Source organism: Podarcis vaucheri, assembly GCF_965113315.1.
Source record: "Podarcis vaucheri genome assembly, chromosome: 13".
Lineage (NCBI taxonomy): Eukaryota > Metazoa > Chordata > Lepidosauria > Squamata > Lacertidae > Podarcis > Podarcis vaucheri.
The window spans coordinates 21526522-21553425 of record NC_138751.1 but is presented as its reverse complement, the minus strand read 5'-3'; the positions used below and the strand labels follow the sequence as shown (position 1 = coordinate 21553425).

Here is a 26904-nt window from a genome sequence, read left to right as displayed (position 1 = left end):
ACTTATATAGCATTGAACATGACATGTATAGCATTGAAAATGACATGCATATCTATGTACAGTTGGAGGTATGCAAAAAAAAAATGTATTCCCTTGGGATATACAGTATACTGGGGAACATTTTTTTTAAATTTTGTTTTGCATGAGATTTTTCAGCTGTACTTATATGTTCTTTCAATGCTGATTTCAAATCTGAAATCGATTTTCATCAGTGAGCCAGTGTGGTGTAGTGGTTAAGAGCGGTGGACTTGTAATCTGGTGAACCGGGTTCGATTCCCCGCTCCTCCACATGCAGCTGCTGGGTGACCTTGGGCCAGTCACACTTCTTTGAAGTCTCTCAGCCCCACTCACCTCACAGAGTGTTTGTTGTGGGGGAGGAAGGGAAGAGAATGTTAGCCGCTTTGAGACTCCTTCGGGTAGTGATAAAGCGGGATATCAAATCCAAACTCTTCTTCTTCTTCTTCTACATGCTATAGTTATATTGCAATTTCTGACTTTTGCCGATACAGTGGTACCTCGGGTTACATACGCTTCAGGTTACAGACTCCGCTAACCCAGAAATATTACCTCGGGTTAAGAACTTTGTTTCAGGATGAGAACAGAAATCATACTCTGGTGGCGCAGCGGCAGCAGGAGGCCCCATTAGCTAAAGTGGTGCTTCGGGTTAAGAACAGTTTCAGGTTAAGAGCAGACCTCCGGAACGAACTAAGTACTTAACCCGAGGTACCACTGTATGTCATATTTACACTGGACACTGGACACATTACACTGGACACATTACAAGTGGACACTGACACATTGATCTACCCTAACCACATGGTAATTATTGTTTTGCAAACTTATTTTTTCTTTATTTTTACAGTTTTGTAGCCTAAATATTTGTATTTTTCATATCGGACCATGGCTTCTTCAAGTAGACACAAATGTGTCCACTTATCCCCAGTGTAAATATGACATATCGGCAAAAGTTGGAAATTGCAAGATAACTATAGCATGTACACGAAAATCGATTTCAGATTTTAAATAAGCATTGAAAGAACATATAAGAACAGCTGAAAAACTTCATGTAACAGAAAATGGGAAAAAAATTGTTCCCCAGTGTAATGAATATGATATGTTTTGATATGTTGTTATGTTGAAATTGTTAATATTTTTTTTAAAAAAAGGAAAAACAAATTTCCATAAAGTGTTTTTATTTTATTTTTAAAAAACCCCAAATCTGTATTAATTCAGATGTAGCATTGTAGTTATAGATGACCCCGGTCTATGGCTCAAGGGTTGCAGGAGGCAACTGGGGTTCTCCATCCTTAGTTATCAATCACTAAATTTGTGTATGTTTATTCAAAAGCTGCCAAGGAGTCCAATTCATTTTGTTGTCTTTTTAAATACTTTGTAAAAAGTTCAAATTCTTCTTTGAAGTCACAGTTATCCTTATCTCACAGTTTGTATGTCAGTTTAGCCATTTCTGCATAGTACATCAATTTCTCTTGCCACTGTTCCTTTGGCGGGGTTTCCTCATTCTTACATCCTTGTGCCATCAAGACTCTTGCCGCTGTTGTAGCATACATGAATAATAAAAAAAGAAATTTGTTTTTCCATACAGAATTCAGAACACTTAAAACCAAGAAACATAACTTGGTCCAGGTGAAGCTAAAGTGTAGCCATACAGATAATGCAGCGTATAAGGCGAAAAACTAAAGGAGAAAAGATATCACATCACACACAAACTGGGACAGGGAGGGAAATGACGGGGAAAGAGGAGAGGCAGACTGGGGGATGTGTTGGTAAAGCAGCACCAGGCAGGATTGAACCCTCTTGCTCTCGATGCTCCAGTCAGAGCGGGGAGGCAAGGAGATGCAGCTTTTTGTTCCCCAACCTCCTTCCTGACATGAAGGGTTTATTAACCTTAATTAAACAGTAGCCCAACCCTCAAGCTAGGCACTCTTTTGTATGCCACAACACAACTGGTCATCAGTATGAAGATCAGGCTGGATCAGGTGTTCCTTGGGCTCGTTTCGGGCCCTGAGTTGGGAGAGGCACAGCCCTGAAACTAACAAATTATAATATCCATCTTAAAAGCCTCAATATCCCTTGGTTTCTTTGAATTCCCAAAGAGTGCAGAGCTCTACTATATGTATATAATTTCAGAATGGAAGGTTGATTTCAAATGATTTAAATCGCCTTGACTTTAAAATGAAGCCTCCTGCAATTATCATACTGGAAATGCATTTTTTAGGAAATACATAATGAAATGGAACAATATTGCATTGCCAAGAACAACCCTGTGCCAAAATGTCATTCTGTGGACTCTTAGATACCAAAAACTTCACCTGGCTTTTCCTTCATGGCTTTCGGCATCTTCTCCCATCTTCTTCAGGAGGGTTTGGTCATTTGGCTCAGCTTGCTCATTCTTGGCTGCAGAGAGAGAGAGAGAGAGAGAGAGAGAGAGAGAGAGAGAGAGAACGCAATAATCAGGTACCTCCAAATTGCAATCTGCAGTCCCGTGCCCCAGCACTGCAACCTTGCCTCCCCACGGACTCTGCTGCCCTTTCTGCCACCACTCCCAGCAGCCCCAACTCACCTCTGCGTCTTTGGTACATCAACATCGCTCCACCTCCTAGGACAAGTCCCAAAGCGAGTCCAAGAGATCCTAGCAGCCAAGTCATTGGTGATCCTGGAGCTGGAGGAGGGTCAGTCGGAGATGCAGGTTTCAGTTTTGGCCGAGGTGATTTGGTACTACATTCTGGGGATGAGGGGTGGGTAATTCCATCACCCTCACCTTCTGGCTCCCAGGGGATCGTCTCCTCCAGTGGTGCCTCCAGTGCTTCATGATGTACCTGGCAGGTATAATTGGCTGCAAAATGGTCCTGCTTTGGGAAGAAGACCCTTCCGGTTGAGAACGTCCCATTAGAATTCTGTACAAGGTCAGATTTGTATATTGTCCCTTGTATCGGTTCCCCATTTTGCAGCCACTGCACTTCAACGTTTTCTGGGTAAAACCCACACACTAGGCACTCAGGTACCAAGAACGTCTTCCCTGGCGGCCTGGTGACTATATGAAGTTGTGGGCGAGCTGTAAGGAGAGGAAAGAGATGTTGAGGTCCTGCAAGTCTGGTGACGGCCACTAGAGGGAGACATTGCAGAGTACAGTGGTACCTCAGATTAAGTATTTAATTCGTTCTGGATGTCCGTTCTTAACCTGAAACTGTTCTTAACCTGAAGCACCACTTTAGCTAATGGGGCCTCCTGCTGCCGCCGTGCCGCAGGAGCACAATTTCTGTTCTCATCCTGAAGCAAAGTTCTTAACCTGAGGTACTATATCTGGGTTAGCGGAGTCTATAACCTGAAGCCTATGTAACCTGATACTTATGTAACCTGAGGTACCACTGTACAGTGGTACCTTGGTTCCCGAACAGCTTAGTTGTCAAACATATCGTCTCCTGAATACCACAAACTCGGAAGTGTTCCGGTTTGCAAACGTTTTTTGGAAGCCGAATGCCTGACGCAGCTTCCACGGCTTCCGATTGAGTGCAGGAAGCTCCTGCAGCCAATCAGAAACTGCACCTTGGTTTTTGAATGGTTTTGGGAATCGAATGATCTCCCGCAACGGATTAAGTTCAAAAACCAAGGTACCACTGTATAAAGGCAACCCACCTAGCAGCTTCTAAACAGTCCAGTTGTGTGAATGCCTTACACAAGAGCAGCTCAGCACCAGAGCATCTACCTTGCATACAGCTGCTGCCAGGACAATACTGCGCAAGATGGACAAAGGGTCCGAGTCCAACTATATCCTGAGACCAACAAAAGTCACTATTGCAGAGCTACAGTTTCCCTTAAGAAGGCACTCGGGGAAAAGGTTAATTCTCCCCTCCGGTGCCATCATTTCCCCGCAGTCGAATTAAGAGTTGCACTCCACAGCAGTTTTGACTTAAGGGAAAAAGGCACCAAGATATCCAATAATATCCTGACATGTGGCTTGACCCCAAGAGAAGAATGGGGTGAAGAAGGAATTTATTGTGCCCTGTTTGTGACCACTAGGGACTTCCGATTGGTGGTCTTTGGAGGCAGAATGCTGTGTTGCTTCCATGCCAAGTGCTTAGTCTGGAATTACCATCCTCTCATCTTTTGTGCTTTTTAATGATTACTGACATGCAGCCCTTTAATGGCATATTTTAGTCAGACCTATGTTCCCTTTAAAGGGCAGGTGTGTGTGAAAAATGCCATACTAGTCCATCACAGCCGGGGGGGGGGGGGTAAGAGGTCAATGGAGGCGCCAGACGGACCTCACTACAGGCAAAGGGATACAGAGTTTTGAGGAGGAAAATAAGCAGAAGCAGAACAGGGTAGAGAGTGCGAGTCAGAACTGGGTCTCACTAAGACGGGGAACTGTGCTTAGCATGGACATTTCAGGACTCCAGGGTTGCACAGGAAAGGCTCCCACTTACCTTGCACCTTCAGCTCAATATCCTGACTGATTGGGTCTTTCACTGCTTGGTGTTGGATGTGGCATGAGAAGGTAACACCAGCATCCGAGATTTGTGGTATGAAGTTCAGGACACTCTCTGCATAGAAGTGGTAATTGGCCTCAAGCTTGGCAGGGGGCGAGTCAACTTTCAGAGTCTCACTGCCTCGCAGCCACTTCACAGAGACACGGCCAGGGTAAAAGTCGGATGCTGCACACGTCAAATTGATTGGTTTTCCCAGCGGCACTTCTGTGGGGCCGAGTGTTAGGCGTGGGGGAGCTGGAGGGAGAGAGGAGAGTTAGGAGAGCATCTCCTTGGGCAGCTTAAAGGGTGCTGGGAACTGTAGCTCCGTGAGCAGCAAGCTGCAGTTCCCAGGATTCTTCACTGGAAGCCGCACGAGTTAAGTGTGCTTTGAATGTATGGCATGGATGTGACTTCCCTCTTCCCTTCCACAGTAAAAGGAAACTCTCAGTACAAGGAAGTTGGAGTAGAAGTCATGGTTGAAAACATGCACTGGGAATCTGCAGATCAAATCTCACCTTACCCATGAACTCATTAGGTGGCCTTTAAGTTACTCACTATCCTCTTAGCCCCAAGTCCTGCCTGGCCTGCCCCCAAATGCAGTAAATCCTGTATCTCCACTATGCCATCCCTCAAGGTCTGGGAGACTGTCCCGCTGGGGCTACTGCAATGCGCTCTACGTGGGGCTACCTTTGAAGGTGACCTGGAAACTACAACTAATCCAGAATGCAGCAGCTACACTGGTAACTGGGACAGGTTACCGAGACTGTATAACTCCAGTCCTGAAAGACGTACATTGCCTCCAGTACATTTCTGAGCACACTTCAAAGTGTTGGTGCTGCCCTTTAAAGCCCTAAACAGCCTTGGCCTAGTATACCTGAAGGAGCGTCTCCACCCCCATTATTCAGCCCAGACTCTGATGTCCAGCGCTGAGGGCCTTCTGGTGGCTCCCCCCCCTCCAATAAGTGGGGTTACAGGGAACCAGGCAGAGGGCCTTCTCAGCAGTGGCATCTGTCCTGTGGAGCACCCTCCTATCAGATGTCAAGGAAACAAACAACTATCTGACTTTTAGAAGACACCTTAAGGCAACCCTGCTTAGGGAAGTTTTTAATGTTTGGTGTTTTATTGTGTTTTTAATGTTCTGTTGGGAGCTGCCCAGAGTGGCTGGGGAAACCCACCTAGATGGGAAGGGTATAAATAAATAAATGATGATGATATTTGTCAAAGCGTGCTTTTGTCAAGCCTCTCTTGAGAGGTCACATCTCAGTTCTGTAGCACCACCACAAAGGAAGCCCTGCTCTGTTTCCTTACAATGGACATCTCTAAATGATGGAACATGAAACAGCAGCTCTCCCCAAAGTCTCATCTCCAGAGGAGTAGGCTTGAATGCGAGCTGGTGTTCCCAGTAATACACAGCCCTAACCAATTTAGGATATCAGGATATGCATCTTGAAAAATGCTGGGAAGTATAATGGCAGCCAACACAGCTGAGAGAGAACCAGTGTTATGTGCTTCAAATAGGCAAATTATTTCCAAGGGAGCACCGTGGGACCCAAATTATAAGTATTTATTTATTTAAAAATTTCTGGCCCACACCATCAGCAGCCATGTTGTCTCATGGGCCAGAAATCTAATTCAGATAAAAGATAAAAATATAATATTTACACCATACAAAATAAAAACCATTAAACCACAGTTGCAGCAGTTCAAGAAACGGAACTGTACAAATTGCAATTCCGATACCCACTTATTTGGGAGTAAGCTTCAGTTAACTCAGTTGGACATTTTATTCTCTTGTAGAAATAGACACAGCCCAACTGCTTAATATCACAATGAGGCAGATACATGAATAAAACTAGGGCCCTGTCAGGTCTGTTTAGCCTGGAGTTAACGTGAAGCGCTTCAAAGGATGTCCTTTAAAATGGTATTTACATCAAGGACTTTAATGTGAAATGTGTTTGGTGCTTTAAAAAAGGTTTTCCACCCGCCGCCTTGCCTCCCTTACCTTCTAATTTCAATGCCACCTTCCCTTCAGCACTGTCAGGAGTATGGAGAACAAAACACGTATACTCCCCAGCATCCTCCTCCCTTACGTCCGAGAGGTAGAGGGTGGCGTTTCCCTCTGGCAGCCGCGTCGCATCAAGCACTGCTCCCCTCGGTCTAAACACTGTGATGTTGGTATCGAACTTTGCAACATTTTCTCCTCTCAGCGACCATCTCACAATCAGGAAATCAACGTTTATGGGCCTGGGAGGGTCTAAGGAGAAGTGGCAAGGCAGGGATACATTAGAGTGTGGCCCTGCCTGGACTGGGGATGAAGGGACTTGGATTATCACGGCTGCCCCTGAAAAGAACAAAGAGATAAAGTTAGACTGTAATTAGACAGGACCTCCATCACAGGCTAAAGCCATCATAAGCCAGTTTTAACTTCTAAGGTTCCTGCAAACTGTAGTTATACAAAAAAGGGAATCCCAAAGCCCTTTGGTAAAAAAAACCAGGCTGGTTAGAGGAGTTTGAGGACTAGTTTAAATCTGAATGATGCCTTTGACTTCTCAAAAAAATGTAACTATCTACTGTGGTGTATGGGGCGCTAGGGGAGGGGGAATACTTCTGGTGTGGGACCCGCCAAGCTCTTTCTGGGGTGGCTTGTCCAACTTTGGTCCTTAGTCTGCACTGAGCTCTCACCTGTGGCTCCTATTATTATTATTATTATTATTATTATTATTATTCCACCCTATACCCAGCGGTCTCAGGGCAATCCACATAAAAAGAGCCAAGAAGCTTTCAGCAGGTGATAGCAGCCACTCCCTGGGAAATGCTTCGACTGGAGGGCTAAATGAGGTGAGGATAGCTAACCTGTCTCAAACCCTCAGTGAGTTAAGAGATTTCCCCGGCATGTGAAGACAAGTTCCAGCTATAGAGGGAAGTGAGGGGCAGATGGGGCTTATCAATATGGGAAGGTAGCCCATCTAGGAGAAGGAAAAAAACTCCCTTGTGGGACATCTTCAGCAGAGGCTAAGGAGCAAACCCTACACAAATCTGGAGTGGAGTCCCTTAGGCAGTTGGATGGCGCCTTGTACGCCTCCTTCTGGCAAGTCCTGAGCCAAGCTGGTACCAAACATATTGCTCTGGTCTGCTTTGGACCTCAACAGTAAGGCCAAGAGGGGAGTCTTGCGCCCCTCCCCACCCTGCCCTTGAAGGAAAAAGAAGTTTCATAGGAACACAGGAAGTGCCTTATACTGGATCAGACCATCGGTCCACCTAGGCCAGTACTGTCTACACTGACTGGCAGAGGCTCTCCAGGTTTCAGACAGGAAACCTCTCCTGGTCCTTCTAGGACTAGGCCGCCTGGCCGCCCGCTTCCCGGCTCCTGCTGGTCTTTGCGAAGCGGCCTCTCCCTCCTTCCCTCCCTCCTCCTCCATTGCCCTCGCCCCCAGGAGCCCCCCCCCAACTGGCAAGGGTCCTCCGGGTGAGGGGATGCGACTTACATGCACCCTGCAAGGAGAGCAGCAAACACGAGAAGCTGGGCATTTTGGAGCCGCCTTGCTTACTTTCATTTCTGCAGAAAGGATGTGAGTGCAATGTGCTGAGAGATAAAATTTCAGTTGAGCTGCGGCTTCCTGGCACCAGAGCAAAACATTTCTGCTTTTATGGCAGCAAGCCCAGCCAGGCGTGTATAAGTTAGGCGCATTTCGTTTCTTTTTACTTAGTACTGGAGATTTAAAAGTCTCCTTTGCATAACTGTTTTTAACAATGATGCCTGTGTTCCATTCAATATTTTGTGAGCTGCTTAGAGGTTTTATTAAAACCAAGTGGTATATATGAATGTTGTTAATAATTTAAAACAGAATGGGTATACACCTGCTTTTTAAAAATGGTTGCCGAGGGAGGAACAGTCGACTTAGTTTTTAGATGGCCAATTGAGTGGCTTGTTCTCAAAAAATTCTTCTTCTGGCCTTGAGGATTATTGAGGACTAACAGTCACAAAATGGCAGGGCAGAGGCAGAGCAGGTCACAAACTAGAGGCAGAGTTTGCCATAAGCAGCTGGCAGGCACAGATCTCCTTCTCTGTTAAGAATGATTTGCAGCGGCCCAAAGCTTATTTGGGAGCCCCTAGGTGCCAACTCCCTGGGTGCCTGAGCACCCGCAAATTCCCCATGAAGGGGCCAGGCACCCACAAATTTTGGTGCATGTGGGCATTGGGACAGTGTGCAGTTCCCCAAAGCAGCATTGAGCCCCTGGGCATAATTCAATGCTGTTTCAAGGACAGATGATTTCATAAAATTGTGGAACTGACGAGTTGGAAAGGACCCCGAGAAGACACTGCATTGCAGGAATCTTTTGCCCAACGTCAGGCACTGGCGCTGTCAATTATTTTCTCCTACATTTGAATTACTACTGATTTGGGATTTTTTAAAAAAATAAACACTTTATTGAAATCTGTTTTTCCATACAGAATTCAGAACACAAAAAACAAGAAATATAACTTGGAACAGGTGAAGCTAAAGTATAGCCATACAGATAATGCAGCGTATAAGGTGAAAAACTAAAGGAGAAAAGATATCACATCACACACAAACTGGGACAGGGAGGGAAATGACGGGGAAAGAGGAGAGGCAGACTGGGGGATGTGTTGGTGAAGCAGCACCAGGCAGGATTGAACCCTCTTGCTCTCGATGCTCCAGTCAGAGCGGGGAGGCAAGGAGATGCAGCTTTTTGTTCCCCAACCTCCTTCCTGACATGAAGGGTTTATTAACCTTAATTAAACATTAACCGAACCCTCAAGCTAGGCACTCTTTTGTATGTCACAACACAACTGGTCATCAGTATGAAGATCAGGCTGGATCAGGTGTTCTTTGGGCTCGTTTCGGGCCCTGAGTTGGGAGAGGCACAGCCCTGAAACTAACAAATTATAATATCCATCTTAAAAGCCTCAATATCCCTTGGTTTCTTTGAATTCCCAAAGAGTGCAGAGCTCTACTATATGTATATAATTTCAGAATGGAAGGTTGATTTCAAATGATTTAAATCGCCTTGACTTTAAAATGAAGCCTCCTGCAATTATCATACTGGAAATAGATTTTCTAGGAAATACATAATGAAATGGAACAATATTGCATTGCCAAGAACAACCCTGTGCCAAAATGTCATTCCGTGGACTGTTAGATACCCAAGACTTCATCTGGCTTTTCCCTCCTGACTTTCGACATCTGCTTCAGGAGGATTACGTCATTCAGCGCAGCTTGAGCTTACAGGGCTGATAAGAGAGAGAGAGAGAGAGAGAACGCAATAATCAGGTGTCTCCAAACCTCAATCTGCAGTCTCGTGCCCCAGCACTGCAGCCTTGCCTCCCCACGGACTACGCTGCCCTTTCTGCCACAGCTGCCCTTTCTTCCCAACAGCCCCAACTCACCTCTGCGTCTTTGGTACATCAACGTTGCTCCAACTCCCGTACCAATTCCCACAACATGTCCCGCAGATCCTAGTAGCCAAGTCATTGGTGATCCAAAGTATCCTAGACCTGGAGGAGAGTCAGTTGGAGATGCAGGTTTCAGTTTTGGCCGAGGTGATTTGGTAATACATTCTGGGGATGAGGGGTGGGTAATTCTATCACCCTCACCTTCTGGCTCCCAGGGGATCGTCTCCTCCAGTGGTGCCTCCAGTGCTTCATGTTGTACCTGGCAGGTAAAATTGGCTGCAAAATGGTCCTGGTTTGGGAAGAAGACGCTTCCGGTTGAGAACGTCCCATTAGGATTCTGTACAAGTTCCGACTCGTATATTTTCCCTTGTATCGGCTCCCCATTTTGCAGCCACTGCACTGTAACGTTTTGTGGGTAAAACCCACACGCTAGGCACTCCGCTACCAAGAACGACTTCCCTGATGGCCTGGTGAGCATATGAAGTTCTGGGCGAGCTGCAAGGAGAAGAAAGAGATGTTGAGGTCCTGCAAGTCTGGTGATGGCCAATAGAGGGAGACACTGCAGATTATAAAGGCAACCCACCTAACAGTCTCTAAAGGCCACAGTTGTGTGAATGCATTACACAAGAGCAGCTCAGCACCAGAGCATCTACCTTGCATACAGCTGCTGCCAGGACAATACTGCGCTAGATGGACAAAGGGTCCGAGTCCAACTATATCCTGATACCAACAAAAGTCACTATTGCAGAGCTACAGTTTCCCTTAAGAAGGCACTCGGGGAAAAGGTTAATTCTCCCCTCCGGTGCCATCATTTCCCTGCAGTCAAATTAAGAGTTGCACTCCACAGCAGTTTTGACTTAAGGGAAAAAGGCACCAAGATATCCAATAATGGCCTGACATGTGGCTTGACCCCAAGAGAAGAATGGGGTGAAGAAGCAATTTATTGTGCCCTGTTTGTGACCACTAGGGGCTTCCAACTGGTGGTCTTTGGAGGCAGAATGCTGTGTTGCTTCCATGCCAAGTGCTTAGTCTGGAATTACCATCCTCTCATCTTTTGTGCTTTTTAATGATTACTGACATGCAGCCCTTTAATGGCATATTTTAGTCAGACCTATGTAAACGGCGTTCCGTGTGCTGCGCTGGCTCGCCAGATGCAGCTTTGTCACGCTGGCCACGTGACCCGGAAGTGTCTCTGGACAGCGCTGGCCCCCGGCCTATAGATGTGAGATGGGCGCACAAACCCCAGAGTCTGTCAAGACTGGCCCGTTCGGGCAGGGGTACCTTTACCTTTACCTTTATGTTCCTTTTAAAGGGTGTGAAAAATGCCATTCTAGTCCATCACAGCCTGGGGGGTAAGAGGTCAATGGAGGCGCCAGACGGACCTCACTACAGGTCCTGTGAGGCAAGGACAGGGAAAGTGTGGCTCTCCAATATCCTTTGACTACAACTCCCATCATTCTGACCATTAGCTTTCCTGGCTAGGTCTGACGGGAGCTGGAGCCCATCCACATCTGGAAGGTCACAGGCTTCCCATCTCCGAACATGGGGAACGTAAAGCCTTTTTGCTAAATATAGCGCCATGTTAAGTAGCATGTGAAGCCACCATTTTAATGCGACTTCCAGCTGATTTGCAAGAAGGCGGTGCCTTAGTAATCGTGAGGGGCCCTAGTGTGGAAGCAAATTCAACTGGGTGGGCCTTCACCCACCTCAGCAGATAGCAAAGGGATACAGAGTTTTGAGGAGGAAAATAACAAGACGCAGAACAGGGTAGAGAGTGCGAGTCAGAAATATTTGCATACAAACTATCCAATCATTGAACATCACTTTTCGATACTTCATTTGCATAACTATCTACAGTATCCCCCTGCTGGCCCAGGGTGAGAACTTGAGTACATAACACCCCTCCCCACCGAGATGAGGCATTAGTTACAATCGTAATGGTTTCCTTAAATACAGCACTACACGTAATGGTTCAATTAGGCACAAAAGCATATCGGTTACATTTCACATACTTAGACCAACAGTGATACATGTCCTACAACATAGTCCTTTAAATAAGTTGGGTGCTTGGAAACTCTGCCAGACCGCCGGGGACTGGTAGCCAAGTCCGGGGGGCCACACAGTTCTTGCTGAGGCTGTGGTGCGACCCTAGGTGGCATTGAAACCAAATCCCCTGGATTCGCTGCTGTGGGTGGAGCCTCCGCAAGTGGAGTGGTCTGAGCCTGTGGTAAGTCTGGCAGACCCTCTGAAGTGGCTTGGTTCGGCTCCACGGTGGCAGTTTGCGAGAGGTGTAGGTGGAGCCTCGTCATCTGTAAGTGTCTCTTCTGGAGCCACAAGCGCAGTTGGGGGCACCACGGTAGTGTCCAAGTCTCCAACCCTGCGCCTAAGCTGGTCTATGTGCCGGCGCCACAAGCGTCCGTCTTCGAGTGCCACCTGGTACGAGCGAGGTCCAGTGACTCCCACTACTGTGGCTGGCACCCAAGGAATGTCCCCCACATAGTTCTGGGCAAAGACCTGGTTTCCTGGAACAAATGACCGTGGCGCGTTGGCACAGCCTGGGGGTTCGGCCACGGCAAAGTCCGGGTGCAGCCGGTCGAGCGGTGACCTAAGGCGGCGGCCCATAAGCAGTTCAGCAGGACTCTGCCCTGTGGCCACATGAGGGGTGATGTGTTGCACGAACAAGTATTTGGCGACCCGCTCATGCCAGTCTCCCCGGTCCAGGTGCGCCAGTGCCTCTTTTGCCGAGCACACCATTCTCTCCACTTGCCCCTTGCTGGATGGATGAAATGGTGCTGTTAGGGCATGGCGGATGCCCAGTCCCAAAAGGTACCGCTCAAAAGTGCCTGACGTGAACTGCGGTCCGTTGTTGGAGACAAGGACATCAGGACACCCATGCATCGCAAACAGGCCTCGCAGCACCCGGATGACGGCCTCGGTAGTGGTGGAGGGCATCAGGGCCACCTCCAGCCATTTGGAATAGGCATCCACCACTACCATAAAGGTCTGGCCGTGAAAGGGGCCGGCCAGATCGATATGCACCCTCGGCCAGGGTGTCTTTGGCGTCTCCCAGGTGTGCCCCTTAGCTGCCGGTGGTGCAGGCCTTGATTCTTGGCACGCTTGACAGGCGGACACCCAGGCAGTGATGGCATCATCCATGTTAGGCCACCAGACTTAACACCGAGCCAACGCCTTCATTTTGACGATTCCCAGGTGGCCAACGTGCAGAGCCTCCAGGACGCGTTGACGGAGTCTTTGGGGAATCACAACGCGGTCTCCCCACAGCAGACAGCCGCAATGAGCCGAGAGTGTGGATCAAGGCTAAAGGAGATGGGCGTACCTGTATATTACCCCAAAGTGCTGTCAAAAACCTCGGCAAAGTCTTTGACCAGACCCTCAGTCTCTGCGTTAGAGATGCAGTTGATGCCGGTGACTTCCAGGCCGAGGGCATCAAACCAGTCTAGCCCTAGGAGGCTTGGCCGCTGACCTTCGACCACCACCAGTCAGAGTAGGCCCGAAAAATCCTTGAAGGCGATCTGGAACTGGCCAACGCCTACCACGGGAATGTCGTTTTCCTGGTAGTCTCTCAGGTATACGTGGTGAGAGTCGAGTTGCCTTTTGGACACTCTGGGTACCAGTCTTTTGATGGTGCTCCAAGACACAATGGACAGGGCAGACCCGGTGTCGATCTCCATGTCACATGGAGCTCCTTCAATGAGCACCATGACGTTCAGCTTGCGTCGCGTAGGCGAGTCGGTTTGGCCAATCGTGGTTCCAGACGGGCAGCAGCAGTTGGTGAGAGCGAAACAGCTTTCCTTGGCAGACTGGAGTGAAGACTTGGACTTGCGAGTTGGTGAGGGGGGGGTGTCAGACAGAGCCGATCGGCAGACCTTAGCGATGTGGCCCCTTCTGGAACACGTCCGACAGATGGCGTCTCTGAATCGACACTTGGCACGGGAATGGTTGCCTCCGCAGCCGGCACATTCCGGTTGGCCCTTGGACTTCTGTTGGAACTTCCTGCGCTCCTGCTTTGTCTGGTGCACGTCATCGTCTTCACTGGAGGATGCCTCATCACTGCTGGCATCTTTGTGATGCACTGGAACTGGCTTCCTAGCAAGATGCGGGCTGCTGGACTTGCGGATCTCCTGAGCAGCTTCTGAGGCCACAGCCTCCTCAATGGCTTTCTGCAGCGTGAGGTCTGGCTTGGCGAGGAGACACCGTTGCACATGGATGTCCCGGACCCCACAGACGATTCAATCCATCCGGGCATCGTCTAAGTCTCGGAACTCGCAGTGCATTGCAGCCTGTCGCAGGGCAGTGGTGTAGTTGTTGATTGACTCCTCCTCTGCCTGGTTCCGGTGGTAGAACGCATGGCGGGCAGCAATCTTGGACGGCTTTGGCGCGTAGTTGTTGTGGAGCTTCTCTTGGATCGTGTCCCATGGTGTTGCCTGGACTGCTTCAGGTGCAACCAATGCTCGGGCCGTCTCAAACACCTCAGGCCAACAGAGGCTGAAGAATGGGCCCCGCTTTTGTTCCTTTGATACTGCTGTCAGCTCGTTGGCTTGGAGGTAGCAGTCGAACCGAGCGAGGTAGGAGTCCCATGATTCAGAGGCTGGCACAAAGGTCCAGTGATTTCGCTCAGTGATTCAGCTCAGTTCAGAGGATGGCCGCATCTGGCTGTGCTCTGATGTCCATCGATCCCATCCTCGTCGCCAGTGTTAAGTTGTGGGCGAACATATCAGACGACACAGCGATTCTTCCAAAGCAACTCTTTATTTGTAAGCTGGAACAGAACTAAACTGAGGAGCTCAGTCAGCCTGCTTATACAGAGCTCCAGAACTATGTAACTGTTGCCATTTTCTAAAACTATACAATCACTGAACATCACTTTTCGATCCTTCATTTGCATACAAACTATCCAATCACTGAACGTCACTTTTTGATCCTTCATTTGCATAACTATCTACAGTATCCCCCTGCTGGCCCAGGGTGAGAACTTCAGTACATAACAAAGCAGACGCAGAACAGGGTAGAGAGTGCGAGTCAGAAATGGTTCTCACTAAGGAACTGTGCTTAGCATGGGCATTGCAGGAGTCCAGGTTGCACAGGAAAGGCTCCCACTTACCTTGGACCTGTAGCTCAAAATCTTGACTGATTGGGTCTTTTCTCGCTTGGTGTTGGATGTGGCATGAGAAGGTAACGCCGGCATCAGAGATTTGTGCAGTGAACTCCAGGACACTCTCTGCATAGAAGAGACCATCGGGCCCTTCCTGGACAGGGGGCGAGTCAACTTTCAGAGTCTCACTGCCTCGCAGCCACTTTACAGAGACATTGCCAGGGTAAAAGTCAGATGCCGCGCACAAGAAGTTGCTTGGTTCACCGAGCTCTACGTCTGTATGGCCGAGTGTTAGGCGTGGGGGAGCTGGAGGCAGAAAGGAGAGTTAGGGGAGCATCTCCATTGGCAGCTTAACTGTGTTTTGTTAAAGGGTGCTGGGAACTGTAGCTCTGTGAGCACCAAACTACAGTTCCCAGGACTCTTCAGACAAAGCAATATCCATTAAATGTGCTTTAAATGTATGGCACATCAGTGCACTATGCCAGTCGTTTGGGATTCCATTTTCATTCAGCGGAGTCGCCCAGAAATTCTTCCTGAATCTTTTTTCTCAGTTCAGCTCATCTGTTATTGAATTCCCATGTGGGAATAAACACCTCACCCATTCCAGTTCTGCTTAAAGTATTTATTGAAGAATTAGCATGGCAACTTATACAACTGCTGCCCTGAGGATATTAAAGTAAAACTAAGTACAGTGAATCATTCCTTTAAATGTATGGCCTAGATGTATCTGGCAATGCTGAAGGGAACTAGTGTGGAAGCAAACTCAACTGGGTGGGGCTTCATCCACTTCAGCAAAGAAATTCTTGACAGTTTCTATATCATGGAGGAGACACAACCTGGTTTGAGCAAAAAGCTATAGAGTTTTGAGGAGAAAAATACACAGAGGCAGAACAGGCTAGAGAGCCAGAACTGGGTCTCACTAAAAGGGGGAACTGTGCTTAGCATGGGCATGGGGGAGGTGGGGCAGGACTCCAGGGCTGCACAGGAAAGGCTGCCACTTACCTACCACCTTCAGTTCAATATCTTTACTTATTGGGTCTTTCGCTGCTCGGTGTTGGATGTGGCATGAGAAGGTGACACCATCATCGGAGATTTGTGGTATGAAGTTCAGGACACTCTCTGCATAGAAGTGGTAATTGGCCTCAAGCTTGGCAGGGGGCGAGTCAACTTTCACAGTCTCACTGCCTCGCAGCCACTTCACAGAGACACCGCCAGGGTAAAAGTCGGATGCTGCACACGTCAAATTGATTGGTTTTCCCAGCGGCACTTCTGTGGGGCCGAGTGTTAGGCGTGGGGGAGCTGGAGGGAGAGAGGAGAGTTAGGAGAGCATCTCCTTGGACAGCTTAAAGGGTGCTGGGAACTGTAGCTCCGTGAGCAGCAAGCTGCAGTTCCCAGGATTCTTCACCGGAAGCCGCATGAGTTAAGTGTACTTTAAATGTATAAATAAACAACAATCTGACTTTTAGAAGACATCTGAAGGCAGCCCTATTAAGGGAAGTTTTCAATGTTTGATGTTTTATCGCATTATTGTTATTATTATTATTATTATTATTATTATTCTGTTGGAAGCCACCCAGAGTGGCTGGGGAAACCCAGCCAGATGGGCAGGGTATAAATTATCAGCAGCAGCAGCATCATTAAAATAGGGCCCTGTCAGGTTTGTTTGGCCCAGAGTTAACATGAAGCGCTTCATAGGATGTGCTTTAAAATGGTACAGTGGTACCTTTGGTTAAGAACTTAATTCATTCTGGAGGTCCGTTCTTAACCTGAAACTGATCTTAACCTGAAGCACCACTAAAGGGGCCTCCCGCTGCTTCTGCACAATTTCTGTTCTTATCCTGAAGCAAAGTTCTTAACCCGAGATACTATTTCTGCCTTAGCGGAGTCTGTAACCTGAAGCGACTGTAAACCGAGGTACCACTGTATTTTACATCAAGGACTTTCATGTGAAATATGTTTAGTGCTTTAAAAAAGGTTTTCTGCCCACCGCCTTTCATCCCTTACCTTCTAATTTCAATGTCACCTTCCCTTCAGCAACGTCAGGAGTATGGCTAACACAACACGTATACACCCCAACATCATCGCCTCTTACATCTAGGATGATGACGCTGGCATTGCCCTCTCGCGCTGTGTTCCAATTAAGCACTGCTCCCCTCGGTCTAAAGGTTGAAATACTCTCATGCAACTTTACAATGGTTCTTCCTCTCAGCGACCATCTCACAATCACGGCAGAAGTGTTTATGGTAATGGGAGGGTCAAAAGTGTAATGGCAAGGCAGGAATGCATCAGTGTGTGGCCCTGCCTGGACTGGGGATGAAGGGACTTGGATTATCATGGCTGCCCCTGAAAAGGAGAAAGAGATACAGTTAGACTGTAATTAGACTGGACCTCCATCACAGGCTAAAGCCATCATAAACCACTTTTAACTTTTAAGATTCCTGCAAACTGTAGTTATGCAAAAATGGGATTCCTGAAGCCATTTGGTTAAAATACAAAACAAAACCAGGCTGGTTAGAGGAGTTTGAGGACTAGTTTAAATCTGAATGCGGGATGCACCTTTGACTGCTCAAAAAAGTAACCATCCACTGTGGGCGCTAGGGGAGGGGGAATACTTCTGGTGTGGGACACGTCAAGCTCTTTCTGGGGTGGCTTGTCCAGCTTTGGTCCTCAGTCTGCACTCAGCTCTCACCTGTGGCTATTATTATTATTATTATTATTATTATTATTATTATTATTATTCCGGCCTATACCCAGAGGCCTCAGGGCAATTCACATAAAAAGAGCCAAGAAGCTGTCAGCAGGCGATAGCGGCCACACCCAGGGAAAGGCTTCGACTGGATGGCTAAATGAGGTGAGGATAGCTAACGTGTCTCAAACCCTCAGTGAGTTAAGAGGTCTCCCCTGCGTGTGAAGGCAAGCTCCAGCTATAGAGGGAAGTGAGGGGCACATGGGGCTCAACAATCTGGGAAAGTGGCCCATCTAGGAGAAGGAAAAAACTCTGACCCTAAACCTCCACTCCCTTGTGGGACATCTTCAGCAAAGGTTAAGGAGCAAACCCTACACAAATCTGGAGTGGAGTCCCTTAGGCAGTTGGATGGCGCCTTGTACGTCTCCTTCTGGCAACTCCTGAGCCAAGCTGGTACCAAATGTATTGCTCTGGTCTGCTTTGCCTTATACTGAATCAGACTATCAGTCCACCTAGGCCAGTACTGTCTACACTGACTGGCAGAGGCTCTCCAGGTTTCAGACAGGAAACCTCTCCTGGTCCTTCTAGGACTAGGCCGCCTGGCCGCCCGCTTCCCGGCTCCTGCTGGTCTTTGCGAAGCCGCCTCTCCCTCCTTCCCTCCCTCCTCCTCCATTGCCCTAGCCCCCAGGAGCCCCCCCCCAACTGGCAAGGGTCCTCCGGGTGAGGGGATGCGACTTACATGCACCCTGCAAGGAGAGCAGCAAACACGAGAAGCTGGGCATTTTGGGGCCGCCTTGCTTACTTTCGTTTCTCCACAAAGGATGCCAGAGCAATATGCACCTGAGAGACGAAAGTTCAGTTGAACTGTGACTCCCAGGTGTCAGATCAAAACATTCTGCTTTTAAGCAAGCCAGCCCAGACGGGCCTGTAGAAGTTGGGCGTGTTTCTTTTCTTTTTACAAAAACCCCGGTTTTCGAACGCAATCCGTTCCGTAAGACCGTTCGAGTTCCAAAATATTCAAAAACTGAAAACTCAATAAGGAAGCATCAATACAATAGGGAAACTCAAAACGGAAGCCATGAGGTATGTTTGACTTCCGAAAAGTGTTCGAAAACTGAAGCAGTTACTTCCAGCATTCGAGTTCCGAAACGTTTGTCAACGGAGAAGTTTGAAAACCAAGGTTCCACTGCAGTTTATACTGGTGATTTCAAAGTCTCCTTTGCATATTTTAAAATAATGTTCTTCATGATGTTCCGTTTGATATTTTTGTGAACTGCTTAGAGGTTTTCTTTACACTGAGTGGTATATATGAATGTTGTTAAATAATTTAAGATAGAATGTGTATACACCTGCTTTTAAAAACTGGTTGCTGAGGGGAGAACGTCACCTTAGATTTTAGGTGGCCCATCAAGCGCTTTGTTCTCCAAAATTTTTGCTTCCGGCCTTGAGGATTATTGAGGCCTAACAGTCACAAAATGGCAGGGCAGAGGCAGAGCAGGTCACAAACTAAAGGCAGAGTTTGCCATAAGCAGCTGGCAGTCACAGATCTTCTTCTCTGTTAAGAATGATTTGTAGTGGCCCAAAGCGTATTTGTAGCCCATAAGTGCCAACTCCCTGGGGCCCTGGGTGCCCCAGCACCCACAAATTCCCCTTGAAGAGGCCGGGCACCCACAAATTGTGGTGCATGTGGGCATTGGGATAGTGTGCTGTTCCCCAAAGCAGCATTGAGCTCCTGGGCATAATTTAATGCTGTTTCCAGGACAGATGATTTCATAAAATTGTGGAACTGACGAGTTAGAAAGGACCCTGAGAACACACTGCATTGCAAGAATCTTTTGCCCAACGTCAGGCACTGGTGCTGTCAATTATTTTCTCCTACATCTGAATTACTACAAATTTGGGATTTATTTACTTTTTAAACACTTTATTGAAATCTATTTTTCCATACAGAATTCAGAACACAAAAAACAAGAAATATAACTTGGAACAGGTGAAGCTAAAGTATAGCCATACAGATAATGCAGCGTATAAGGTGAAAAACTAAAGGAGAAAAGATATCACATCACACACAAACTGGGACAGGGAGGGAAATGACGGGGAAAGAGGAGAGGCAGACTGGGGGATGTGTTGGTAAAACAGCACCAGGCAGGATTGAACCCTCTTGCTCTCGATGCTCCAGTCAGAGCGGGGAGGCAAGGAGATGCAGCTTTTTGTTCCCCAACCTCCTTCCTGACATGAAGGGTTTATTAACCTTAATTAAACAGTAGCCCAACCCTCAAGCTAGGCACTCTTTTGTATGCCACAACACAACTGGTCATCAGTATGAAGATCAGGCTGGATCAGGTGTTCTTTGGGCTCGTTTCGGGCCCTGAGTTGGGAGAGGCACAGCCCTGAAACTAACAAATTATAATATCCATCTTAAAAGCCTCAATATCCCTTGGTTTCTTAGAATTCCCAAAGAGTGCAGAGCTCTACTATATGTATATAATTTCAGAATGGAAGGTTGATTTCAAATGATTTAAATCGCCTTGACTTTAAAATGAAGCCTCCTGCAATTATCATACTGGAAATAGATTTTCTAGGAAATACATAATGAAATGGAACAATATTGCATTGCCAAGAACAACCCTGTGCCAAAATGTCATTCCGTGGACTGTTAGATACCCAAGACTTCATCTGGCTTTTCCCTCCTGACTTTCGACATCTGCTTCAGGAGGATTACGTCATTCAGCTCAGCTTGCGCTTACGGGGCTGCTAAGAGAGAGAGAGAGAGAACGCAATAATCAGGTTCCTCCAAACTGCAATCTGCAGTCCCGTGCCCCAGCACTGCAGCCTTGCCTCCCCACGGACCCTGCTGCCCTTTCTGCCACCACTCCAGGCAGCCCCAACTCACCTCTGCGTCTTTGGTACATCAACGTTGCTCCAACTCCCAAGCCAAGTCCCACAACATGTCCCGCAGATCCTAGTAGCCAAGTCATCGGTGATCCAAAGTATCCTAGAGCTGGAGGAGATGCAGGTTTACGTTTTGGCCAATGTGATTTGGTCCTACATTCTGGGGATGAGGGGTGGGTAATTCCATCACCCTCTGTTAAGGTTCCAAGCGGTTGCTCGAGAGCAAGCAGGCAAATCCCTCCTTGCTCGGCTGTGAAGCCTTGCTTTTGATGCCAAAATAAACTTTACCTGTCCAGAGCACCACTCTCCCATGGCTGGCAGAATCCGTGAGTGGGCGGTCCTTAAACCTTTCCCAGCAAAGTAGTTTCTTGGTGCCCAGTTGCGCCTCCCCTCTTGGCATGCCTGGCACCGCCTCGCCTCCTCCGAGCCCTGAAGCTCCTCTCCACTGGAGGCGTGGTTACTCTCCTCCGCTGAGGAGGAGCTGCTTCCCACGATCTTTGGGGGCTCTCGGTAATCCATCGGCTTTTCCCCTCTCCCCCCTGAGCCGATGGCAGTTCCCTGACACCCTCACCTTCTGGCTCCCAGGGGGTTGTCTCCTCCAGTGGTGCCTCCAGTGCTTCATGTTGTATCTGGCAGGTAAAATTAGCTGCAAAATTGCCCTGCTGTGGGAAGAAGACACTTCCGGTTGAGAACGTCCCGTTAGGATTCTGTACGATTTCCGACTTATATATTCTCCCTTGTATCGGCTCCCCATTTTTCAGCCACTGCACTGTAACGTTTTGTGGGTAAAACCCACACACTAGGCACTCAGCTACCAAGAACGTCTTCCCTGATGGCCTGGTGAGCATATGAAGTTCTGGGCGAGCTGCAAGGAGAGGAAAGAGATGTTGAGGTCCTGCAAGTCTGGTGATGGCCAATAGAGGGAGACACTGCAGATTATAAAGGCAACCCACCTAACAGTCTCTGAACAGTCCACAGTTGTGTGAATGCCTTACACAAGAGCAGCTCAGTCCCTGAGCATCTGCCTTGCACGCAGAAGGTCTCAGGTTCAATCTCTGGTGTCTCCAGGCAGGGCTGAGAAAAGCTGCCTCCTGAAAGCCAGACAGCTGCTGCCAGGCAGCATGGACAATACTGCGCTAGATGGACACCGGTCCAAGTCCAACTATATCCTGAGACCAACAAAAGTCACTATTGAATAGCTGCAGTTTGCCTTAAGAAGTCTGATATTCTCCTCCCATGCCATCATTTCCCCCAAGTCAAATTAAGAGTTGCACTCCTGACATCATCATCATCACCATCATCATCATCATCATTTATACCCCTCCAATGTAGTCCAATGTCCTTTGACTACAACTCCCACCATTCTGACCATTGGCTTCTCTGCCCAGGTCTGACGGGAGCTGGAGCCCATCCACATCTGGAGGGTCACAGGCTTCCCATCTCCAAACATGGGGAACGTAAAGCCTTTTTGCTAATTATAGCGCCATGTTAAGTAGTGTGTGAAGCCACCATTTTAATGCGATTTCCAGCTGATTTCCAGGAAAGCAGTGCCTTAGCAATCGTGAGGGGCCCTAGTATGGAAGCAAATTTGACTGGGTGGGCCTTCACCCACCTCAGCAGATAAGTTCTTGCAGGATTCTTTATCATGGAGCAGACACTACTGTTTAGAGCAAAGGGATACAGAGTTTTGAGGAGGAAAATAAGCAGAGGCAGAACAGGGTAGAGAGTGCGAGTCAGAACTGGGTCTCACTAAGACGGGGAACTGTGCTTAGCATAGGCATTTCAGGACTCAAGGTTGCACAGGAAAGGCTCCCACTTACCTACCACTTTCAGCTCAAAATCTTGACTGATTGGGTCTTTTCTCGCTTGGTGATGGATGTGGCATGAGAAGGTAACGCCAGCATCAGAGATTTGTGGTGTGAACTCCAGGACACTCTCTGCATAGAAGAGACCATCGGGCCCTTGCTGGACAGGGGGCGAGTCAACTTTCAGAGTCTCACTGCCTCGCAGCCACTTTACAGAGACATTGCCAGGGTAAAAGTCAGATGCCGCGCACAAGAAGTTGCTTGGTTCACCAAGCTCTACGTCTGTGAGGCCGAGTGTTAGGCGTGGGGGAGCTGGAGGCAGAGAGGAGAGTTAGGAGAGCATCTCCATTGGCAGCTTAACTGTGTTTTGTTAAAGGGTGCTGGGAACTGTAGCTCTGTGAGCACCAAACTACAGTTCCCAGGACTCTTCAGACAAAGCAATATCCGTTAAATGTGCTTTAAATGCATGGCACATCAGTGCACTATGCCAGTCGTTTGGGGTTCCATTTTCATTCAGCGGAGTCGCCCAGAAATTCTTCCTGAATCTTCTTTCTCAGTTCAGCTCATCTGTTATTGAATTCCCATGTGGGAATAAACACCTCACCCATTCCAGTTCTGCTTAAAGTATTTATTGAAGAATTAGCATGGCAACTTATACAACTGCTGCCCTGAGGAAAATAAAGAAAAACTAAGTACAGTGAATCATTCCTTCTCTGTGCTCCTCAGGCATCTGGGCAGAGGGACAGACAGCCTGCTCTCATTCATAGCCTGTCTAATAAAGAAGTCTGTTGCCAAGGTAACCTGTTGCTGGGGAAAACCTGTTGGTGGGGGAAAACATGTTGCCAAGGGCAAAACTAAGCAATTTCAAGTCTATTTTTATCATGGTGCTTGGTTTGGCCAGCTGCACCTTTGTGGGGCCAAGTGTCTGTTAAATGTGCTTTAAATGTATGGCCTAGATGTATCTGGCAATGCTGAAGGGAACTAGTGTGGAAGCAAACTCAACTGGGTGGGGCTTCATCCACTTCAGCAAAGAAATTCTTGACAGTTTCTATATCATGGAGGAGACACAACCTGGTTTGAGCAAAAAGCTATAGAGTTTTGAGGAGAAAAATACACAGAGGCAGAACAGGCTAGAGAGCCAGAACTGGGTCTCACTAAAAGGGGGAACTGTGCTTAGCATGGGCATGGGGGAGGTGGGGCAGGACTCCAGGGCTGCACAGGAAAGGCTGCCACTTACCTACCACCTTCAGTTCAATATCTTTACTTATTGGGTCTTTCGCTGCTCGGTGTTGGATGTGGCATGAGAAGGTGACACCATCATCGGAGATTTGTGGTATGAAGTTCAGGACACTCTCTGCATAGAAGTGGTAATTGGCCTCAAGCTTGGCAGGGGGCGAGTCAACTTTCACAGTCTCACTGCCTCGCAGCCACTTCACAGAGACACCGCCAGGGTAAAAGTCGGATGCTGCACACGTCAAATTGATTGGTTTTCCCAGCGGCACTTCTGTGGGGCCGAGTGTTAGGCGTGGGGGAGCTGGAGGGAGAGAGGAGAGTTAGGAGAGCATCTCCTTGGACAGCTTAAAGGGTGCTGGGAACTGTAGCTCCGTGAGCAGCAAGCTGCAGTTCCCAGGATTCTTCACCGGAAGCCGCATGAGTTAAGTGTACTTTAAATGTATAAATAAACAACAATCTGACTTTTAGAAGACATCTGAAGGCAGCCCTATTAAGGGAAGTTTTCAATGTTTGATGTTTTATCGCATTATTGTTGTTATTATTATTATTATTATTATTATTATTATTATTATTATTATTCTGTTGGAAGCCACCCAGAGTGGCTGGGGAAACCCAGCCAGATGGGCAGGGTATAAATTATCAGCAGCAGCAGCATCATTAAAATAGGGCCCTGTCAGGTTTGTTTGGCTCAGAGTTAACATGAAGCGCTTCATAGGATGTGCTTTAAAATGGTACAGTGGTACCTTTGGTTAAGAACTTAATTCATTCTGGAGGTCCGTTCTTAACCTGAAACTGATCTTAACCTGAAGCACCACTAAAGGGGCCTCCCGCTGCTTCTGCACAATTTCTGTTCTTATCCTGAAGCAAAGTTCTTAACTCGAGATACTATTTCTGCCTTAGCGGAGTCTGTAACCTGAAGCGACTGTAAACCGAGGTACCACTGTATTTTACATCAAGGACTTTCATGTGAAATATGTTTAGTGCTTTAAAAAAGGTTTTCTGCCCACCGCCTTTCATCCCTTACCTTCTAATTTCAATGTCACCTTCCCTTCAGCAACGTCAGGAGTATGGCTAACACAACACGTATACACCCCAACATCATCGCCTCTTACATCCAAGATGATGACGCTGGCATTGCCCTCACGCGCTGTGTTCCAATCAAGCACTGCTCCCCTCGGTCTAAAGGTTGAAATACTCCCATGCAACTTTACAATGGTTCTTCCTCTCAGCGACCATCTCACAATCACGGCAGAAGTGTTTATGGTAATGGGAGGGTCAAAAGTGTAATGGCAAGGCAGGAATGCATCAGTGTGTGGCCCTGCCTGGACTGGGGATGAAGGGACTTGGATTATCATGGCTGCCCCTGAAAAGGACAAAGAGATACAGTTAGACTGTAATTAGACTGGACCTCCATCACAGGCTAAAGCCATCATAAACCACTTTTAACTTTTAAGATTCCTGCAAACTGTAGTTATGCAAAAATGGGATTCCTGAAGCCATTTGGTTAAAATACAAAACAAAACCAGGCTGGTTAGAGGAGTTTGAGGACTAGTTTAAATCTGAATGCGGGATGCACCTTTGACTTCTCAAAAAAGTAACCATCCACTGTGGGCGCTAGGGGAGTGGGAGTACCTCTGGTGTGGGACACGTCAAGCTCTTTCTGGGGTGGCTTGTCTAACTTTGGTCCTCAGTCTGCACTCAGCTCTCACCTGTGGCTATTATTATTATTATAATCATCATCATAATACCACCCTATACCCGGCGGTCTCAGGGCAATTCACATAAAAAGAGCCAAGAAGTTGTCAGCAGGCGATAGCGGCCACACCCAGGGAAAGGCTTCGACTGGACGGCTAAATGAGGTGAGGATAGCTAACGTGTCTCAAACCCTCAGTGAGTTAAGAGATCTCCCCTGCATGTGAAGGCAAGCTCCAGCTATAGAGGGAAGTGAGGGGCACATGGGGCTCGACAATCTGGGAAGGTGGCCCATCTAGGAGAAGGAAAAAACTCCCTTGTGGGACATCTTCAGCAAAGGTTAAGGAGCAAACCCTACACAAATCTGGAGTGGAGTCCCTTAGGCAGTTGGATGGCGCCTTGTACGCCTCCTTCCGACAACTCTTGAGCCAAGCTGGTACCAAATGTATTGCTCTGGTCTGCTTTGCCTTATACTGAATCAGACCATTAGTCCACCTAGGCCAGTACTGTCTACACTGACTGGCAGAGGCTCTCCAGGTTTCAGACAGGAAACCTCTCCTGGTCCTTCTAGGACTAGGCCGCCTGGCCGCTCGCTTCCCGGCTCCTGCTGGTCTTTGTGAAGCCGCCTCTCCCTCCTTCCCTCCCTCCTCCTCCATTGCCCTCGCCACCAGGAGCCCCCCCAACTGGCAAGGGTCCTCCGGGTGAGGGGATACGACTTACATGCACCCTGCAAGGAGAGCAGCAAACACGAGAAGCTGGGCATTTTGGGGCCGCCTTGCTTACTTTGTATTCTCCAGAAAGGATGCGAGAGCGATATGCACCTGAGAGACAAAAGTTCAGTTGAACTGTGACTCCCGGGTGTCAGATCAAAACATTCTGCTTTTAAGCAAGCCAGCCCAGATGGGCCTGTAGAAGTTGGCTGTGTTTCGTTTCTTTTTACAAAACCCCCGGTTTTCGAACGCAATCCGTTCCAGAAGACTGTTTGAGTTCCAAAATATTCAAAAACTGAAAACTCAATACGGAAGCATCAATACAATAGGGAAACTCAAAACGGAAGCCATGTGGTATGTTTGACTTCTGAAAAGTGTTCAAAAACTGAAGCAGTTACCTCCAGCATTCAAGTTCCAAAACGTTTGTCAACGGAGAAGTTTGAAAACCAAGGTTCCACTGCAGTTTATACTGGTGATTTCAAAGTTTCCTTTGCATATTTTAAAATAATGTTCTTCATGATGTTCTGCTTGATATTTTTGTGAGCCGTTTGGAGTTTTTCTTAAAACCGAGTGGTATATATGAATGTTATATAATTTAAAATAGAATGTGTATACACCTGCTTTTTAAAAGTGGTTGCCGAGGGGATAACGTCACTTAGTTTTTCGATGGCTGATCAAGCGCCGTGTTCTCAAAACTTTCTGCTTCCGGCTTTGAGGATTATTGAGGCCTAACAGTCACAAAATGGCAGGGCAGAGGCAGAACAGGTCACAAACTAGAGGCAGGGTTTGCCATAAGCAGCTGGCAGTCACAGATCTCCTTCTCTCTTTAGAATGATTTGTAGCGGCCCAAAGCTTATTTGGGAACCTATT

General features: G+C 47.7%; 2 gene segments (V, D, J or C); both read right to left on the bottom strand.

Annotated features, from left to right (window-relative positions):
• Positions 1-1176: 1176 nt before the first annotated feature.
• Positions 1177-18551, bottom strand: LOC309517652 (Ig gamma-2C chain C region-like). The segment is given in 8 exons: positions 18442-18551; positions 17021-17359; positions 16019-16315; positions 15026-15322; positions 10105-10398; positions 2583-2680; positions 2331-2419; positions 1177-1552 (listed from the first exon to the last, which is right to left on the bottom strand).
• Positions 6497-26455, bottom strand: LOC309517670 (Ig gamma-1 chain C region secreted form-like). The segment is given in 8 exons: positions 26108-26455; positions 24657-24995; positions 23637-23933; positions 22415-22711; positions 21166-21459; positions 20596-20703; positions 19052-20456; positions 6497-6828 (listed from the first exon to the last, which is right to left on the bottom strand).
• Positions 26456-26904: the final 449 nt, after the last annotated feature.